A 19,991-nucleotide genomic window follows, 5' to 3' on the forward strand; every position below is an offset into this window, starting at 1 on the left:
ACCCGATATAATAATAATAATAATAATAATAATAATAATAATAATAATGAGTTAATTTAAATATCAAATAGTGAGCGTCAACAGTCAGCCATGGTCAGTAGACCTAAGTGACCTACTGGCAAGGGCATAGCGGACATTCCATGTCTGTGCCCTCTGCCCCTTACACTTACAACACATCTGAGTTGATTTGAACGCACCATAAGTAGCAAGCGTGCACATTACTCAGGTTGCATCAGCTGATTGATGGACTCATATAGATATAGGTGTATGATAAAAATATATACAAAAAATATAGGGAGGAAAACTCATTAAAATATGCAACTATTAAGATCAGTGTAAATGATGGAATAATGGCAGTAGAATGTGCCAGAGCAGAGGCCACCAAATTTGGGTTATTACGGCAAAACATTTCTCGGGGGGGGGGGGCATGCCCTCGGACCCAGCGACACTAAACCCCCCCCACACACACACACGCACACAACCACACGCATATTTCGCAGCATCCCATCCCACAAAATAGTTCCAACGTCCCTGTGAGTAATACAGTCAAATGTAAAACAAAATGTCTCATGTTTTTGCGTATTAATGACCTTTGTACCACATGGTAGATTCATTGGCATGCTCTTCATCCGTGTGGCCACTTAAAATGTTAACAGGTCTCCCATTGGGAAAGATGTGGCAGTAAAACAGCATGGGACGCTTTTACGGGAATGTGTTTTCATCAATCACAAATGAAATGTAGGCTACTTGGAATCCGCAATCAGGAGAGACAAATGGGAGATGATCTTTCAATAAAAATCCTCGTCCTGAACAGTCTGTCCCCCTCACTTCTGAAAAGACGGCTACGCCCCTGACTACTGGTGATCAGGGGCGTCGGACATGTTTTCACGATCTAAATCCGATCTTAATCCAGTCCGTATTAGCATCAATGCCTAGAACCAAAACGCATCACATCTCCGAGACTAAATCAAATCATGACAAACCGATCCGATCCCTTCCGCCGAAGGCAACGGCTCCTCTCTGGGTACAGTTTATCCCGGACACAGTTTGGTTATCCCACGTTGTGTTTAGGTCACGGGGCACCTTTATCACCGTTAACCAACGTCTGGATTTAGAGATGAATGTCAGGCTCTGAGACAGGCCACCGCTGTCTCTCTCATCCGTGACAGCACCACGAAGCGGCTTCGGGCCGCAGTAGTGTGTATAACGTCGGGTACCGGTGTGTGTGTTGACACGCGTCAGTGGCGCGGTTCAGACGGAGGTCGTGCAGCGTGGAAGCCCCGGAGGGAGGCGCGTGCGTGGATCCCGGCGCGCAGAGCTATGCAAATGCGAGCGTTGCTGAAGGCGGGGCGGGCCATAGCATCAATCTCAACTAAGAAGCATAACGACACTTTAAGTCTGCGAGGGCAGCTACGCCCACACACACACACACACACACACACACACACACACACACACACACAGCTGATAAACATACTGCGCAGGCAGGGACACACTGGAGCTGCATTTTTACAGTTTACCGTGGCCTTTGTCGCCTCTGCATGGTTTCAAACCTACTCTAGCTCGTAATGAAGTGCTGTTGGGGAAAACAAAGACAGCCCGGATGACACAAATGTGATAATTCAGTGTGAAAAGACAGCCTGTTTGTTAAGCATTATTTCCTGGAGGGGGCTTCCATTTCCTTCTGTGGATGTCAGCTGCGAGAGCAGGCTAACACAGCGGTGATGTGGAAAGATGTAACCCAGGCACGGTTAAACACGCATTGAAACACAAAGTCTGACCGAGCCACACGGGGGGCTCACAATGTGGAAAGCTCATTTTAAAAGTGTAAACAAAAGTCCCACTAGTGGCCCTGACAGCCATTGCCCACCGGATTGCAGCTACATTACTTTACAGCTCGTTCTTGACTGCCGGCGATGATCCAGTGCCATTCTAGCCAGAGTATCCATCCAGTGGACATGATGGGATAAAAGGCTTGTCATGCCAAGGGCGTAACTTTGGGTTCACTATGGGGGGGAGGGGGGGTGTTGGTTTAGATCCCCCTTAACCCCTTTGAGCAAAATTGAAATTTTGAACGTTAAACCCTTCATTTTCTGCTTTCTGGTACGTTTTTCTGCAACAATGTGTGCCTTTTCTGCATCAAGTTATGGTGCATATGTCTTTATTTATGTAATTTTTATTTTTTTTGGGGGGGTGTGAATAATTTACCCCTGTAAATTACGTCTATGCATCATCCCCACGATTACAAAAGTGTTGGACTGAACATACTAATCGCTCCCCATCATATTCAGCTGCTCCATGCGTCTCGGGAGAATCATGCTGATAGTCAGACGATGCGACCAAGAAGCATTAGAGACGGATTATAATCCAAGGTACAAATGTATCCATCTTTCAAAGCTGTAATCTGCACTCCTCTTATAGCTGCAAATCACCATTTGTATTTAAACTATAGATCTATTTGTAATGCCTTGTAATGCAATTGCAAAAGGCGCTTGCTCATAGTGACAAACCCAAAGATGAACTGCTTATTCAGTGTTTATATCCAATTAGATTTGACTTCATGGCAACCGGTTGAACTGGTTATTTGTCAGTATGACTCCTTCTGGCAAATTAGAAAGTAACCTACATGAGCGACCTGTGCCGACAGCGTGACAGCACTAAATCCACGATATATGGCAGAGTTAGTCTCAGAGAGAACTAAAACTGCGCCGCTGATATGGAAACATCTGGGATTTCAAGCCGACGAAAGAGCTGAGCTGAAAGAGACCAGGCAAAGTGTAAACACCTGAACCGAAGAGTTTATTATAGTCTCTGTGCCTAAACACTGCAGGAAAAAAAAAATTCAATGTTGGATTCATCAAATACTTATCAGTCCAGGCGGAGTAAACATCTGTCAGATCGTGAAATTACATTTGGAGATACAACCCAGTGCTGGATAACAAGTAAAACAAATACGGTTTTAATAGAAAACAATAATGTGGGAAATGTATGCTGAGCTCACAATTAGGACTGGGCTAGGAGAAGCTCTGAGCGGATGGTGGTACTAGATATAACATCCAGAAGTCACTCTGGGGACATTAAATATAGAAAGCAAAGTTCATGGCAACCCCGGCCTGTAGCAGTGCTACCACAGCGCTGCGGAGGAGGGTCCGGCTAGTCCCCACAGCATTCAGGGGTGGGAGGAAAACGTGCTCTGGTTCATTGGCATTTCTTTAAACCAATCACAACCGTCTTGGGCGGTGCTAAACGCTGGACGGAGCCTCTGCAAAATAGCCTCGGCGAAGGAACTTGTTTCGGTGGAACATGTGTACGTTTAAAAGTTGTTTTAGTCGTGCAGCAGAAAACTCAGACTGGACAGATATTATTTTCCATTACATGGTACCTGCTCGACTCGCCTTGACTCTACTTTTTTGGTTTTTCTATTGTGAAAAAAAGTCAACACCAATACCTGCCGACAGGTACCTTTTTTTTAGTATCCCCTCCGCCGAGGTTCCAAGCGAGCTGAGGCGATACCAAAAGGTGACGTGAGAACCTGCAGGCTACTGATTGGTCGGAGAGAATCGTCACTTATCGCTGAGTCATCATTGCTAGCGACAGACGGGGGTGTTCAGAACAAATTCACCATTTTTAAATAGTTTAGCCAGCGCTGTTTTGTTTTTTTGCTGCCTCCAGCTTCTTTTGAAACTAAATTTGTCTTTTGGCAAACAGCCGCATGCCGAGAATCAAAAACACCACACACCTTCGACGTTCTGTTTTTTGTGTGTCGTAAGGCGGGGGTTTTGCCTGGGGGGGGGGGGGGGGGCAGGGAGAAGGGCGAAGAGGCGAAGCGGGGGGCAGCCAGGCCCATACTGCAGGAAGAACTGCTGAAAGATAAGATTGGCACAAATCAAAAGAGTCAAAACAAACACCGATATGATCCTTTGAGTGAACACGAGAGTGCCCGCAGGCCATCAGTCACCCACATCATAGGACAAGCCTTCCTGTGTGTCTTAAACACAAACAAGTCTGACGTAGTTCTCCTCACCCCAATTTCCATCCCGGCAAAGGAGAGAGGACAAAACAAACAGCTTCCCTTCTGGAGAATTTCAAACATCTGGCTTTGTTTGGGCTCAGTTCCGGGAACGGATCACAACTGCAGTCCACTCCCAGTGATGCGGCCTTCCTCCCTGGACACGGTTAAACCTTCTTAATAGGCCAATTTGAGGTGGGGGGTAAAAATAGCTGCATGTTGCCACTCGTGGCTCTGAAGTTAACTGGAAAACTGGCCGTTGGAAGGCCTTTAGGATGGGGGGGAGGAGTGGGGGGGAGCTTTTCAACTCTTACTCTCCCCCTCCTTCTGTCTCTCTCTCTGTTGCGTAACAGAGAGAGAGAGAGAGAGAGAGAGAGAGAGAAGTGTGTTGTTTTTGAGAGAGTATCAACAGAGGGATGAAATAACTCATATCAGACCAATTGCTTGGTGGATGGACAGATGGATGGATGGATAGATGGATGGATGGATAGATGGGTGTGATTTTGGGTGACACTGAAAGAGGGTTGGGGGTTGGATTGGTATGTCGTCATGACAACAGTCTGAGTCACTCAAGCCGGAATGCAGGCTGATTCAGAGTCAATTTAGAGTTAAGAGGATGCTGCTGTTAGCCTCTTGGTTTTAAAAGAGAGAGTGAGAGACAGAGTGTGTGTGTGTGTGTGTGTGTGTGCGTGTCTGTACGAAAAAGAGAGAGAGGGATAGAGAGAGAAAGGTCATGACATAATCTCGACACATCACCCATTTACAGTAAAGCAAGATAGATATTTAGTAATTTCTTTGCCAATAACAGCACCTACTCATCCTCCAATTTCTTAGCAGCTCAGACACACGCATACACACACACACACACACACACACACTTTAAAACACCCCTGAGACTTTTCTGGATTACGGTGTTTTAAAATGTTGTGTGTGTGTGTGTGTGTGTGTGTGTGTGTGTGTGTGTACGCGTGCGTGTGTGTGTGTGTGTATGTGAGCAGGCGTGTGTGTGTGTGTGTGTGTGTGTGTGTGTGAGTCTGTCTGAGCTGGAGGATGAGTAGGTGCTGTTATTGGCAAATAAAGGACTAAATATCTATCTTGCTTTACTGTAAGTACGGTAACTATCCCAGAAACACACACACACACCCACACACACTCAGAGTTAGTCAGCAAAAGCACTAACCGCAAGCCAAATTGTAAATCTTCAACTTCCCCTCTGCTTCCCTCTTTGCTCAGAGCCATGACAGCTTCCCAAAATGAGCAGCGTGTTACAGTCTCTTACTGTAACACGCTCCGTAACGTTCCTGGAATGGCTCGTCTGCCGACACATCACCGCTATGACTCTACACCAATCTCTTCATCCGAAGCCCAGTATCCCGCCTGACATCTGATTGCGCTCCAGGCGTCCAAGCGTTTTGTTAGAAAGTGTAGGCAAATTGACTTCACGTCAAGGTCTGCTGCCAAGATTATAAACAGTCTGTGTGCAAATGAAGAGTCCTCTTTCAAAAATTGTTGGCGGCAGTCCAGCTTCCAAAACATGTAGATACACATGGAGACTCTGATGTGTGAATATCTGGATTCTCCGAGGACCAAAGAGCCGGTTCGCTGGAAAGCTTATTTAAATTGACCAATTTTCCGACTCAACCCGGGGCTTGTAAACAAGTTACGTAGACCTTTCTGTAAGCTGTCATTGGACTTAAGGAAAGTACTACGGATCGGTCCACACCTAGTGCAAGTCCCCCTTTTTTTAGTGTTCATACCGGTTAAGTTCAGATGGACAACCAGCCGGATGTGAGCATAAGTCGAAACTGCTGAGACTTGCTTTGCTTTGTTAAGTCATTTCAAGTTGTTCATGCGTGAGGAACTGATGGCTCCTGGATTGTCTTTTTGCACATTGGAGTCACATCTCATATATCGGAGACTTGGGATTTTCTACTCATGCGAAGAGTTAAATAGGGCAAGAACCAGATTGAAGAAATAAAAGCTCAACACTTATAACACAGGTGTATCCATATATACACAGAACAGAACCTGTTCAGTGTGGACCGAGCTGCATCAGTTGCATGTTGGCTGGTTGAACTTTACCTTACTAAGTGTCAGTCCAGCTTACTACAACGTGGGTCTTATTTTCTTAGATTCTGCCGTTGTTTCTATCAGTTATAATAATTTTGTACTCACTATGTACTACTAAGTGATTCCTGAGGTCCGGGTTCATGCCGACATCACTGCAAGTCCAATAAGGCGAGAAACACGAGCCGAATCGGAATTGGTTTTAAAGGTCCCATTGCATGAAAATGTCACTTTATGAGGTTTTTTAACATTAATATGAGTTCCCCCAGCCTGCCTATGGTCCCCCAATGGCTAGAAATGGTGATAGGTGTAAACCGAGCCCTGGGTATCCTGCTCTGCCTTTGAGAAAATGAAAGCTCAGATGGGCCGATCTGGAATCTTCTCCTTATGAGGTCATAAGGAGCAAGGTTACCTCCCCTTTCTCTGCTTTGCCCGCCCAGAGAATTTGGCCCACCCATGAGAGAGAGACATCATGGCTTTTAAACGAGCAAAGTGGCAGTTGGTCAAGGCCACACCCCCACCCTCCACCCCCACCCTCCACCTTGCCCCCCTATCTCCTCCTCAATAGCTACAGACACAGAAATTGCACATACTAAGGAAAGTTCATTGTGGGACTGGCTATAGTGGCTGGAATTCTGCACCAAGGCTGAATTTCGGGAAAGAGACTTCAGATAGAGTATTAGGGGACCACTAAGGTCTATATAAAAGAGACTTCAGATACAGTATTAGGGGACCACTAAGGTCTATATAAAAGAAACTTCAGATACAGTATTAGGGTACCACTAAGGTCTATATAAAAGAGACTTCAGATACAGTATTAGGGGACCACTAAGGTCTATATAAAAGAGACTTCAGATACAGTATTAGGGGACCACTAAGGCCTATATAAAAGAGACTTCAGATACAGTATTAGGGGACCACTAAGGCCTATATAAAAGAGACTTCAGATACAGTATTAGGGGACCACTAAGGCCTATATAAAAGAGACTTCAGATACAGTATTAGGGGACCACTAAGGCCTATATAAAAGAGACTTCAGATACAGTATTAGGGGACCACTAAGGCCTATATAAAAGAGACTTCAGATACAGTATTAGGGGACCACTAAGGTCTATATAAAAGAGACTTCAGATACAGTATTAGGGGACCACTAAGGCCTATATAAAAGAGACTTCAGACACAGTAGGGGACCACTAAGGCCTATATAAAAGAGACTTCAGATACAGTATTAGGGGACCACTAAGGTCTATATAAAAGAGACTTCAGATACAGTATTAGGGGACCACTAAGGTCTATATAAAAGAGACTTCAGATACAGTATTAGGGGACCACTAAGGCCTATATAAAAGAGACTTCAGATACAGTATTAGGGGACCACTAAGGTCTATATAAAAGAGACTTCAGATACAGTATTAGGGGACCACTAAGGCCTATATAAAAGAGACTTCAGATACAGTATTAGGGGACCACTAAGGCCTATATAAAAGAGACTTCAGATACAGTATTAGGGGACCACTAAGGCCTATATAAAAGAGACTTCAGATACAGTATTAGGGGACCTACATTAGAGAGACATGACAGTGTCATGAACACATGACACTGTCATGACACTGTCATGACACATGAACCCTTACCCTAACCTTAACCCTAACCATAACTTGACAAAAACCAAATGACACTTACTAAAAGAAGCGTTATGTCATTAACGTTTATGACTTGCTTATAATGTTTATGACATGTTCATGACAGTGTCATGTCACTCTTATGTAGATACCTTCAAGTATAACCCATTTTCAATGCTGGACTTTATTTATACTTCTAGTTTTTCGTTATGTTTTTATTGATCCCCAGTGGGGAAATTGGAGAGATATCAGCGTGAGGGGGCTGCGACTGCTGGACGGGCGCCCCGAGCAGTTTTGAGGGGTTCAGGTGCCTTGCTCAAGAGCACCTTGGCAGGGCCCAGGAGGTAGTGATTTTATGCCACTGTAACCTTGTAATGTGTCACTTTTTTTTCAAAAGGGAGGATATCTTACATCAGAACAACAGTCTCCCTGACTTAGAGACACACATTATTTATCCGTCTCTCTCCTTATTAGCTTTTTCACGTTGGCTGGGGAGGGGTGTGTGGGGGTGTGTGGGGGGATGTTCATCAGAAACCTGATGAAATAAAATACACCCAGTGCAGCACAACACCCTGCAGCAGGAATACGTAAGGTCAACACATCTCCTAAATCTCTAAATCTCTTTCTGCTTAGGAGTGGCTGTTTCCATCAAAGTGGAGCAGCAAACGTGCACCGCTCCCATGAGTACCAATGCCAACTCTCGCTGTCTTCGAACAATCGATGGTCGAGCCCGAGTGGAACATTTCCGAGCCGTTCCCCTCTGAAAGAAATCAATAACAACCGGCTATCCCGTGTGTTTATGTCAAAATCTGTCATTCCGTTTACGCCAGTTTGCAAAACCAGATCACTGGATATAGAAAAGATACCAATCGGGCCACAGAGAGAGTTCGGTTCCAAAGGCCTCCACGCCTCAAGAAAAACACCTACATGTGCATATGTATTCAGTAAACAATCATTAATATTTACCATCCACAAACAGTTGGAATTGTTGGAACCACCCAAGATCTCTAGTTTCAAAAAACAGTCAAACCGTACGGAATCTGTCAGATACCGAACCCAAAGAAGGACATGATGAACGAGGGGAATGACTCTCTAGTGTCAGGAATATCAAGCCAAGACAAACACAAACCACATACGGCTCAGTGATTGCCAACAGGAAGTCAACACATTGTGAGACCAGACAGTAAATTGAGGACAAAACCATTGAGCCAACACAAAGCAAGTTTGAGCAGTATTCCATAAATCAACAATTGAGGGCATACAAGGACACATTAGTAAGTGCAACAGACATTTTGAAAGCATGCGAGGACAGTCATAAGTGTAATGGATGAAAGGGTGTAGGTTCTGTTTGTACACAGGCAAAAACCTTTGAGCATCAAACACTTAATTTTCTGCATTGTGGATTGAGGATAGAGTACGTTTTTCTCCAATCCCGGATTGCTGCGTGGACTAGCCAGACCCTCCTCCGCAGCGCTGCGGAGGAAGGTCTGGCAATGCGAGACTACCTCTAGTCTGATAAAAGTGAGAGCTGACTTTAAACTGAGTTTAACATTTCGTAAACTCACTTTTAACTTTTAAGCAACATTTATTTCTGAGTTCTCAGTTTTTCTGCTCAACTTTTGGACCGATTTTGGTACCGGTAGGGCTAGCCCTAACCCTAACCCTAACCCTAACCCGGTACCGATACCCAACGGTACTTTTTTTTAGAGCTTCATACTGTAAAAAGGACGTTTTATCTTTTTTTTAGGTTTTCTGTCGCCTTTTTCAACTTTTTTGTTGATTTTTTTGTGTATATTCAACATCACTTACAATGTATTCATCAATAAAACATTTATTTCTAAATAGAAAACATTAAAGGTGCCCTGCCATACAAAACCGTTTTTACTTGCATTTTTTGGAATATGTTAGGTCCATGTATTTGCGTTATGTTGTGAATGTGTAAATGAAAGTCTACCTCCTCTGTCAGCTCTAGCCACTGAAAAGAAATAAGCAGAGAAATCAGACCAATTACAAAAGCTGGTCAGTCTGACATCATATTACCTGAGCTCATTACTATTCATGAGCTCGCCCAGTTGGGCTGGTTAAAGGATTCTGACAGCCAGGCTCTCATTGGCTAGCGGTTAGCCAATCAGTTTCAAACAGCTTAGCTTGTTGAATATTAATGAGAACTGGCAGAAATCGAGCTGAGTCTTCCTGCAGGCTTTCTATACCACGCTAGAATGGCTTGAAACAAGGTAACCAAGGCATTCTTTCCACAAAAAATGTTACAGAGTCCATGGTAGAACTTCAGACATTACCACAAAGTCATGAAATACGTGTGGCAGGGCACCTTTAACACTTCATTAGGTCTTTTACTCATAACACAAGGTTTACGGGCCAAGGCCAGATTGACTTGCCGTTTGGTCCAGAAGCTTTAGCTAAGAATATGTGGACAGGTGACAGACAGGTGAGACTGACATTGAGAGGAACCTGTAAGAAATTTCCTTTTTTAACTTAAGTTAAGTACGCTTGAAACCAACTACTGTACATAACATATATAACATACATATCTTATAATCGCAAAAGTATTCCTGTTCGGAATGACCGGCCTTGAAAGCAGGGGGAAAGTGTGCCATCATAGCCTTCTCTTGCAGCAAAAAACCTCCCTGACCTCACTCTGTACTCTGTGTCTTGTGTGTCTTTATAATCTTGACGCAATAAATCGCACACGTTCGGAAAACCACACCTCAAAACATTCATGATGTTACGCTCAGTCTCACACATAAAAAATGTCATAAGTAGTTATGTGAAGTAATTAGTTTCGGATAGTTTCATGTCAAAAGAGCAAACACACATACACTTATTCAGATACTTGTTTGATTAATCTTAGTGGTCTTTTCTGCAACTATTGGCAGTGACCTTTTAGCCCTAATAACAGAACAAGACAGCAACTAATATCCATTTTTGCTGAGTCACACAACTTACAGTAACCCCCCCCCGCCCACACTAATGTCATGCGCCCTGGTGTCGGTCGATTTCACTCATATCGTGTTTGAGGAAGTGGCCGGGCGTCAAACGTCACAACTGTGGGTTTAATTTTAAAATGCGAGGGTGTGCAATTCAAACAAAAGGCCTTCTTTTGTAGCACAGAAACAGGAACTGTGGGTTTACTAAGCCACGTCACGTAGCTGACCCCCGCCGCTCTTGGAGACAACAATGGCAACGTGGCTGTGATGACAGAGTGATACGCACACAGGGACGTCATCATCAACAACTGGCCCAATTTCAGACAGCATGGACATAATCCTCCATTCAACTGAACAGTTCATGAGACAGATGATGTCGTGGGAACTCCAAACAAAGAAACAGAAAAAAGAGAAAGGATTGCCTAATCTATGAATGACTTTAGAATGGGCTTCAAAAGGCTACATAGCTACATTTAGTCATATTTAGTTTTTAATGGATCGTACCCTTTAACTGATTCTCAATTGCTTCATCTAAAATCTAAAACTTGAGTGACATTAGCCAAACAGACAACAGCTTTGCCAGTTCAGATGTCTTGAAAATCAAGTTTTGTAACCATCTCTCGTGTGTATGTACAATAATAGGACTTACTGGTTTTAAACTTCAGGTCTTTTTCCGTTTGGTCCAACATGTTTTGACTGTAGTCACGTCACAGCCTCTCTGCTTTAGTCTTCTCTTTGTTCTGCATGGGTGGAGAAAAAACACATAACATTGTTGTTGGATCATCAATCATAAATCACAATGTATGCTGACACCTAGTATATATCTATGACCTTCCACTTCCAGGATTGCTCCGGTGGCGCCCCACATTCTGCCGTATGTCCTTCATTTCGGCCGGATGTCCGTCACCTTCCTCTTTCTTTGTGTTGGCGTTCTAAACTCTGGTGGATTTCTGAGGACTATGGTTAACTGCTCCTCAGATCTCTGCAGGGTAAATCCAGACAGCTAGCTAGACTATCTGTCCAATCGGAGTTTTCTGTAACACAACTAAAACAACTTTTGAACGTACACATGTTCCACCAAAACAAGTTCCTTCCCGAGGCTATTTTGCAGAGGCGCCAGGGCTCCGTGTGACGCTTAGCACCGCCCACGGCGATTGTGATTGGTTTAAAGACATGCCAATAAACCCGCGCACGTTTTTCTCCCATCCTGGAATGCTGTGTGGACTCGCAGCTCCTCCACAGCACTGTGGAGGAAGGTCTGGCAAAGCGAGACTAGCCCCTAACCCTATTTCCACAGTCACGCCAAAATTATATCCACATTCATTTTCAATGGAGAACAGGATTTTCACATCCTCTCGCAAATAGAAGTGGCCTTGTTCATCTCGGGTTCAGTCTGATTGAATTTGAGTCACTCATATCCAGCCAATTAGAGAGTTAGGGTGGGATTGACCTTATATTCAGACAACCCTGCCCATATTGTTTTTTTGTTCTGCCTGCCAATAGTGTGCCAATCAAGCAGCAACTTGGGCCTGAAAAGTGAAGCTAATGCAGAAGTGACTTAAAGCTGCATTCTGTCTAATTTCCAGCAGAAGTCGACTCCGATGGCCCCAAAAAGAAGTCTGTTTCCATAGAAGTCTATGGGGAAATGAGCCTACTTCTCACTTGATTTATTACCTCAATAAACATTGTTTATTAAGTTTATGGACTCAGTCATTACTTTAAAGTCTTCTTTAATACAGCATGATGTTCATTTTGTAAATTACGGTCCCATTTATTTTACAATTGACCAAAAAACAGGGGGTGCTTTAGGGCGGGGCTACAAGCCAACCTGTCAATCAGAACAGAGACTTAGCAATGCTAACCATGGCACTGTGTACATTAAAATACTGTAGACCTGAACTTGTTTTGGGGTGTTTCCGTGTTTTTAATCTTAATCTTTGACCCTCTCACTGTGTTTTCACTTCATCAAAGTTAAATCGGAACATTTTTGTTCGCCTGAAAATGTCTCGCTCAGCGTTCTGCCAAACAAGCTAGCACCAGCATTAGCTGGTAACTTAAGGGAAAAGTCTGCTGATTTTCAACCAGCTCTGTGTACTGTACGGTCCACGTTCAACCGCCAGTAAATCTCCCCTGGATGACTCACGCCAGAAGGGTTGAAAATTGGCGACTTTCCCTCTTTAGCGTTTAGCTTAGCACAGTGCCATTGAAACCATACACAAAAGTGTCTTAGCTCACATCCTTCCCAGCTCTGCCATTTTTGTCCAAATATGGTCACTTCTGGCTCCAAAATGCCAAGACGTCGAGAGCCAAAAGCAAACTCCTGGCTTCAAAACGTCAGTCCACAAACCAATGGGTGACGTCACCGATGCTGCGTCCATTTTTTTGTTGTTGCAGTATTTAGTTCCAATACATTTCGTACTGCCATTCCTGTCTGACTCAGGGATTTCAGGGACGGCCCTTGCCATCTCTCCATTACGCCACTGTTGGACTGGCCCGTATACAAGTATAACTGGACTTTCCAAAAAAAAAAAAATCCTGAGCAAGGATCAGCATTGGAACCATTGATGTAGTTCAAACAGATTGTTTTTTTACATCATCATAGCGGAGTTTTACAATGACGTTGCTTCGACAACCTCATCAAGAACATTTTGATCAAAACCACCACAAACACACACACACACACACACACACACACACCAACAGCAGTATGAGATCACAGCTCAGAGACAGTTTGTGCTTCCACAGAGAGCTGCCGAGTCAGAGGCTCTCTCTCCCAGCAGCCCGTTAACGCCCTCCACAGCACATAAACACACCCCGCTGTGACACGGGCTCTCCGCCGCTACTTCCAACTCAAACAAAGTGCTTGGCGTGCCCGCTGCCAGCTCCCACCCAAACAGAAAACAATGTAAGTTAGGCTCACGTCCCAACTCTGGATTCAGCCTGAGAATGCTCCTTTTAGACACCTCTTAATGGTCAGGTGTCGAATGTTGCTGGGGCTGGTGAAAACATGTTTTTCGATCCTTGGACAGGCTGAGCAGGTACGGGGAGAGGAATTAGGGTTGGGCGATTAGACGAACGCATCAGGGATCAGCGATGAGCTTGATCAATTGCCAGTGGAAAATCCCTCGTCGATTGTTCCCGAAAATGAAAGGACACTATCAGTGTTTCAGTCCAAGTTTTAATCTAGTCATACGACACCTGGAAATGAAGTCTCCGTTTCCCTAGATTTATTGCATCTGTTGGGTTTGATGCTTAAGTCTGTATTAAATATGTACCAAAAAAAAATCAAGTGTACGTACATCTGCCATGCATTACAAAGTGATGGATGGAAAAACAACTACCTGTAGACACACAGACATGCATAAGGTATAACCGGCATGGGTATTATCATTTAAATGATGGAGGAAATATAAAATGCAGCCCCAGAGCAAGGTCCTGAAATGTGGAAGAACACGGCAGTGCTAAATTACACTGAAATCGATTGAAAATATATTCAGAGTGAGAAGAAGGTAGCCCGTCTGAGTCTCCACTGGTTTAGTCTCAGTCTCAGAGTGTCTATGGGTAATGGATGCACATGCTCACCACAGCTACAACAGCTGCTACAACTTCAAAAACAAAATCAACACATCATTGTGTATGCGGTGTTGAAATGTTTGGGAAAAGCCCCCAATTTCTCAATACATATCATCCATGCAAAGTTAAGTCTCAATAGTTTTTCTCTGTCTTGTTGGCGATGAATTGCAATCATAGGCCCATTAAAAGGATGTTAAGGCTTAATCAGAGTAGGCCTACATTTGGGGCAGGTTCCCTTGACTGAAAGAGTTATCAGCCTATCACACTCATCCAGGGCTGATGCTCGTTGACCCTCTCATCTTCAGTAGGCTGCTACTCAGCTTTCACCCTGTTGCACAACTTGTACCATCCACCAAACTGACCCCAAACCAGCACGGCCCACACACAACATTTGTATACAACCCATAGGATAAACAGCAGCTGGGGGACATTTGTGTTGATGCTTTAGATTAAAGCCTGCAATTGACAGTGTAATTATTTAACATGATATGTGCTCTATTTTGAGTAGTGATGCCTCATAATTGTTGTGTTGTAGTGTTTGTGTTGTACTCTTCTTTTGTTCTTTTAACCCCCATGTTGTCCTCGAGTCAAATTTGACCCACTTTCAAAAAGTTTCTATAGAAGAATACGAATTTGGGGTTTCTTTCAACCAGATTGTCAAAAAAAAATAATAACGTGGATGATTCCATACAATGCTCTTAAAGGACAATTACGGTGCAAAACGAACCTAGGGGTTATTAACAGATGTGTAGTATGGTAGTAGATGTGTAACAGAAGCTAGCGCGGACCGCTGATTAGCTTACAACGATAGTATTTGGGGCACAGGGAAAGTAAAAACAGATTGCTATTTATACCACTAAAAAGGCTCAAAATATCACCAAACTTCAAGTTGTCAATGCTTCGGTTAACATGTAGGGACCCTCATTATGCTACTGTTGAAGTTTGGTGATATTTTGAGCCTTTTTAGTGGTATAAAAAGCGATCTGTTTTTACTTTCCCTGTGCCCGGAATACTAGCGTTGTAAGCTAATCAGCGGTCCGCGCTAGCTTCTTTCAAGCTACATTCGATTAGCATGAAAACATGTCCCAGAGAACGACAGAGTGGGTACACGTCTGTTAATAACCCCTAGGTTCATTTTGCGCCGGAATTGTCCTTTAAGAAGTAAAATGAATGAATTAAACTTTTATCGAATTTGGGTGTCTTATTCAATTTCATAGCATTTACAAAAAAAATTAGATAGAGAAGCGTTGAAAAAAAATGACAAAAATGTTGGAAAAAAGCTTTAAAAAACCGCGGGACTAAACAACAAAAACATCCCAAAAAGCTGCAAAAAAAAAAAAACTGACAAAAAAAACAAGCAGTTAAGTAATAAGGGGTTAACAATTTAGTTTTTAAGATAAATGTATCGTTTTTGAATTACTAGGCGGTTATTAAGTACACAATATTAATATTCTGAGGAAGTATTTATGGTGTTTTTTAATGTAAAGCAGCACTATTGTTTTGCTATCTGAGCACCGTGCAACAAGCTGAAAACAAACATCTGACATAACCGAGAGACCACTTTCACATTTGATCTGTGTTGAAATCAAAATATTGATCAGTGCAGCTTTAATATAACAATAAAAAAATATATATGCTGGATTACAATTGGGACAGTGCATGCCAATAACCACAGTACTACACAAAGTGGCTTAAAACATTATTAAATCGCATTGTTATTGGGGGACAAAACAGGACGTTTGAGAAAAACTGGATATTCTGAAGAACTTTTAAAATGTTTGGTGTTCATTTTTAGAAAGACAAATTTAGAGCTATTTCATTTCAGCAATGTTGTTAATACTCCCAAACTTTCACCTTTCCTCTCAACCTCCACAAAACCCCCACACACACACAGACACACACACACCTCCGCCTGTCTGACAACCTCTCTCTGTGCTGTCTACCTGACCTACCAGAGCATTATTGAGACATAGCAGGGTAATCGTTTCTGGCAGCAGGAGGTGTAGGTGTATCAGAGCCACGCAGACAGGTAAACCTACCCAGGCGGGTACGGCATGGGGCAGTCATGAGCACCCACCCACCCACACACACCCACCCACACGCTTGTATGCACTCCTGTAAAGCCAGCCAAAAGCCAAACATTACCAGCATCAAATCTGCTATACATAAACCCATCCAAATAAGAGTTATTTGCTGTAGTCCATTTTACTCACTGTCTCCTGTGCCATGGTGTATGTCGCTGGGTGTGTGTTTGCGTCTGTCTGCTGTGTCCTCTCCTCCCAGTTTTCCCTAATGACTAGCATTTACGAGCAAAAAGCTTTTCCTTTTTCTTCAGAATTTGGCCACAATGACAGCATCCGTTTCATCAGAAGGAGGGTTCTCCTCTCTTACACGCTCCTCTAACTGAGTAGTCCGCTTCAAGTGCTGGTTCCTGCCTCTCGCTGTGCCCTGACAGTGACTGAGTTCTCTCTCTCTCTCTTCCTGTGTGTGTGTGTGTGTGTGTCCTGTCCTACAAAACAAAGTGGGTGTGTCACTGTGAAAGAAGTCAAAAAAAAAAAACATGTGAGTAAGGAGGCGGAAGCACACACCCACGTGTGAGCGGACTATGGATCTGCTCTGTGGCATGCGTGTGCATTCAGTAGGTGTGACTGTATAGTGTATGAGTGTGTGTGTGGCATTCTGGGAGTGTGTGCGTGTTCGTCCGAGCTTTACATTCCCTCTTTCTGTTTCGCTGTCAGCATCTCCTTAGTCTGGATCGACGAATGGGGTTAATTTACTTTATAATCGGAGCCGCCGGATGTTCCGCCGGATGTTCCTCGGCTTGCAAAACTCTGGCGTTTCGGGAAACCACAAAAAACTTTAAATACTGAAAATAGAAAGTTTTGAAGAAAATTTGGATCGTGCAACAAGGCAGGCCTGCTTGGTTCTATCGGGAAATGATTGTAAAGCTTTACAAAGAATATGTTTACGGCATTTCCTCTCTGACTGGGACGTTTTGGGAGCTATTGGCGGGGATTTGCTATGGACAAAATACATACATGGCGATATACTGGAAAGAGCAAATGATGTTTAACCATGTATCCAGCTAATTTAAATAGCTGAAGTTACCGTAATGTTTAATATTGTACAGTTAAGTTCAGTTAATATTGTTTGTGGCGTTTTCTTTTGCAGTGTGCAAATGTTCCAAAAACTAGTTCCTTTCCTGAGACTATTTAGCAGTTTAGCCACTGTTGCTGCGTCCAGAGCTTGGCGCCACCCAAGACGACTGCGATTGGTTTAAAGAAATGCATACAGCCAAGACTGTATATATATAGTATATTTTTTTTTGCAGCCGGATGTGACAATTTTTGGACGAGAGGGTGGAGCTTGGGAGGATGCCAAGCCAGTGTCGTTTATGGCTGCAATGGCGCTAACCTAAACGCTAAAGAGGGAAAGTTGACGATTTTCAACCCTTCTGAAGCGAGTCATCCACTGGAGGTTTGACTTATGGGTACTGCCTCATTCACCTGCATGTACGGCAGTACAGAAAATGGGCCAAACTTTGCCCTAAGTTACCAGCTAACGCTAGCGGTAGCTAGCTAGCTTGGTTGGCAGAACACTGAACAAGACATTTGTAGGCCACCACAGTGTTCCAATTAACTTAAACTAAACCCACAATGAGAGGGGAGACGAAAACACGGACAACACCCAACAACAAGTTCATGGCCATTTTAATGTACACAGTGCCATGGTTAGCCTTGCTAAGCCTCCGTCCTGATTGACAGGTCGGTGTGACCAGAATTTACAAAATGAACATCATGCTGTACTGAAAAAGACTTGAAACTAGCGATTGAGGCCATAAACTCATTATGAAAATGTATACTGAGGTAATAAATCAAGTGAGAAGTAGGCTCTTTTTTCCCATAGACTTCTATAGAAACTTCTTTTTGGAGCCAGTGGAGTCGCCCCCTGCTGGAAATGAGAGCTTTAAGGCCCTTCCACATTGGCTTCACTTTTCCGACTTGGAAGCTTCTTCCATTACTTTTTTTAAAAGTTTGCAGCCAAAGGCCACCGAGCGTGTTTGATTGTGTGTTTGTGTGTGTGTGTGTGTGTGTGTGTGTGTGTGTGTGTGTGTGTGTGTGTGTGTGTGTGTGTGTGTGTGTGTGTGTGTGTGTGTGTTTGATGCCAAGTGCTCCATTTTCCCAGGCAGCTACACAGGATCCCAGCAACACCGGAGGGATGACAGAGAAATACCAGGAGAGAATGGAATACTAGTGGTTTCACACAATTTGAATGTACACAGAATTAAACCGACAACCCTGGCATTGTTATTGCCTTGCTCTGCCCATTGAGCTATACAGCAGGACCACACACAAACCATCTCCGCTCTGTGGTAAAAAAAAGAAGCACTCCTTTAGCCTGCAACATATGAACTGAATGGTAAACAGCGGGAGAATGAGAGTCAGAGCAGCCGAGGGACTCTATAAAAAGAGCCCCCGTCTCCATGGCGATGCCAGAGGCAAAGAGCGGTCCGGTCCGAGTGCCCGTGCCCCCCCCCCCACCCCATCTCTGTACACACAAGGCATTGTGGGAAAGCGGACACAGTTCACATGCTCTCCCTGTTGGGTATGACAGTCAGGCTGCTGAGGAGAAATTGACTCTCTTGCCTCTGAGCCCTGGCGCTGGTCAGAGGTCAGGGACAGTATATATGTTAACTCTGACCACCACTCAGCTCTACAAACATCTATTATTATGGCCATTTCTGCTTTTCTGCTGCCCAGTTTTCAGCATTGCTGCCTCTTTTGATAATAAAGGGTTTAAAGAAAAAAGGTGAAATGATGTATGTATGTAAATAATTTTAAAGTTCCAGACCGTAACCAAAAAACACAATATGATTTCCCCCCATTAGATGGAACGTGATCTGTCCATTCAGAAGCCAGATTCACAGATATCGACTGAATACGCATATTTGCTTTATTGTAGAGAGTCACGTCTGGCCCAGTCTATATCCACCATGTTCTGTTTCCGGGATTGCTCCGGTGGCGCCGGTCTTTTCGGCTGGATGTCCGTTACTTTCTGCCTCCTTGGTTTTCTGAGGACTATCTGGTCCTCAGATCTCTGCAGGGTAAATCCAGACAGCTAGCTAGACTATCTGTCCAATCTGAGTTTTCTCTCGCGCAACTAAAACAACTTTTGAACGTACTCATGTGTGTATGTACACGACTGTGGAGGAAGGTCTAGCAAAGCGAGACTATGGCTGACCCACACCAGAGATTTTCCAAATCTTAATAGATGTTGAGAATGTGAGAGACCATACAGATATAATGACATAGAATGTGGGGAGAGCAACCATTTGGCCCAAACAGCACACCACTCACTAAAAGATTCCATTAGTGTCGTTCTGCCAGACCATCCACACGCTGCGGACAGATAGTCTAGCTAGCTGTCTGGATTTACCCTGCAGAGATCTGAGGAGCAGTTAACCATAGTCCTCACAAATCCACCGGAGGTTAGAACGCCAACACAAAGAAAGAGGAAGGTAATGGACATCGGCGAATCGTCAAGGATTAAATGTGATTTTAGAGTATACAAGCATGGCGGACAACCAAAAAAACCACGCTGTATCCAGGACATAACATAAACCATTCATTTTGGAACAACTTTAACATTTTATTTCACGTACAGACAGTTTCAAGTCTGTCAGCTGATTTGAACTCTCTAGCGATGCCACTGCTATTACTGTATGTACTTTGACTGTGTCAAAGTGGAACTGAAGCACATGGATGTAATTTAGCC

The 19,991-nt window shown here is 43.7% G+C and overlaps 1 long non-coding RNA gene across 1 annotated transcript in view; it reads right to left on the bottom strand.

The window, feature by feature from the left end:
• LOC120553435 overlaps nucleotides 1-19,991 on the bottom strand; it is an 84,394-nt gene that overhangs the window by 6,735 nt on the left and 57,668 nt on the right. The window contains exon 4 of the long non-coding RNA XR_005638165.1: nucleotides 11,293-11,383. This is a non-coding gene — a long non-coding RNA (uncharacterized LOC120553435). The remainder of the gene's footprint in view (nucleotides 1-11,292; nucleotides 11,384-19,991) is intronic.

This window comes from Perca fluviatilis, chromosome 23, assembly GCF_010015445.1.
Source record: "Perca fluviatilis chromosome 23, GENO_Pfluv_1.0, whole genome shotgun sequence".
Taxonomy (NCBI): domain Eukaryota; kingdom Metazoa; phylum Chordata; class Actinopteri; order Perciformes; family Percidae; genus Perca; species Perca fluviatilis.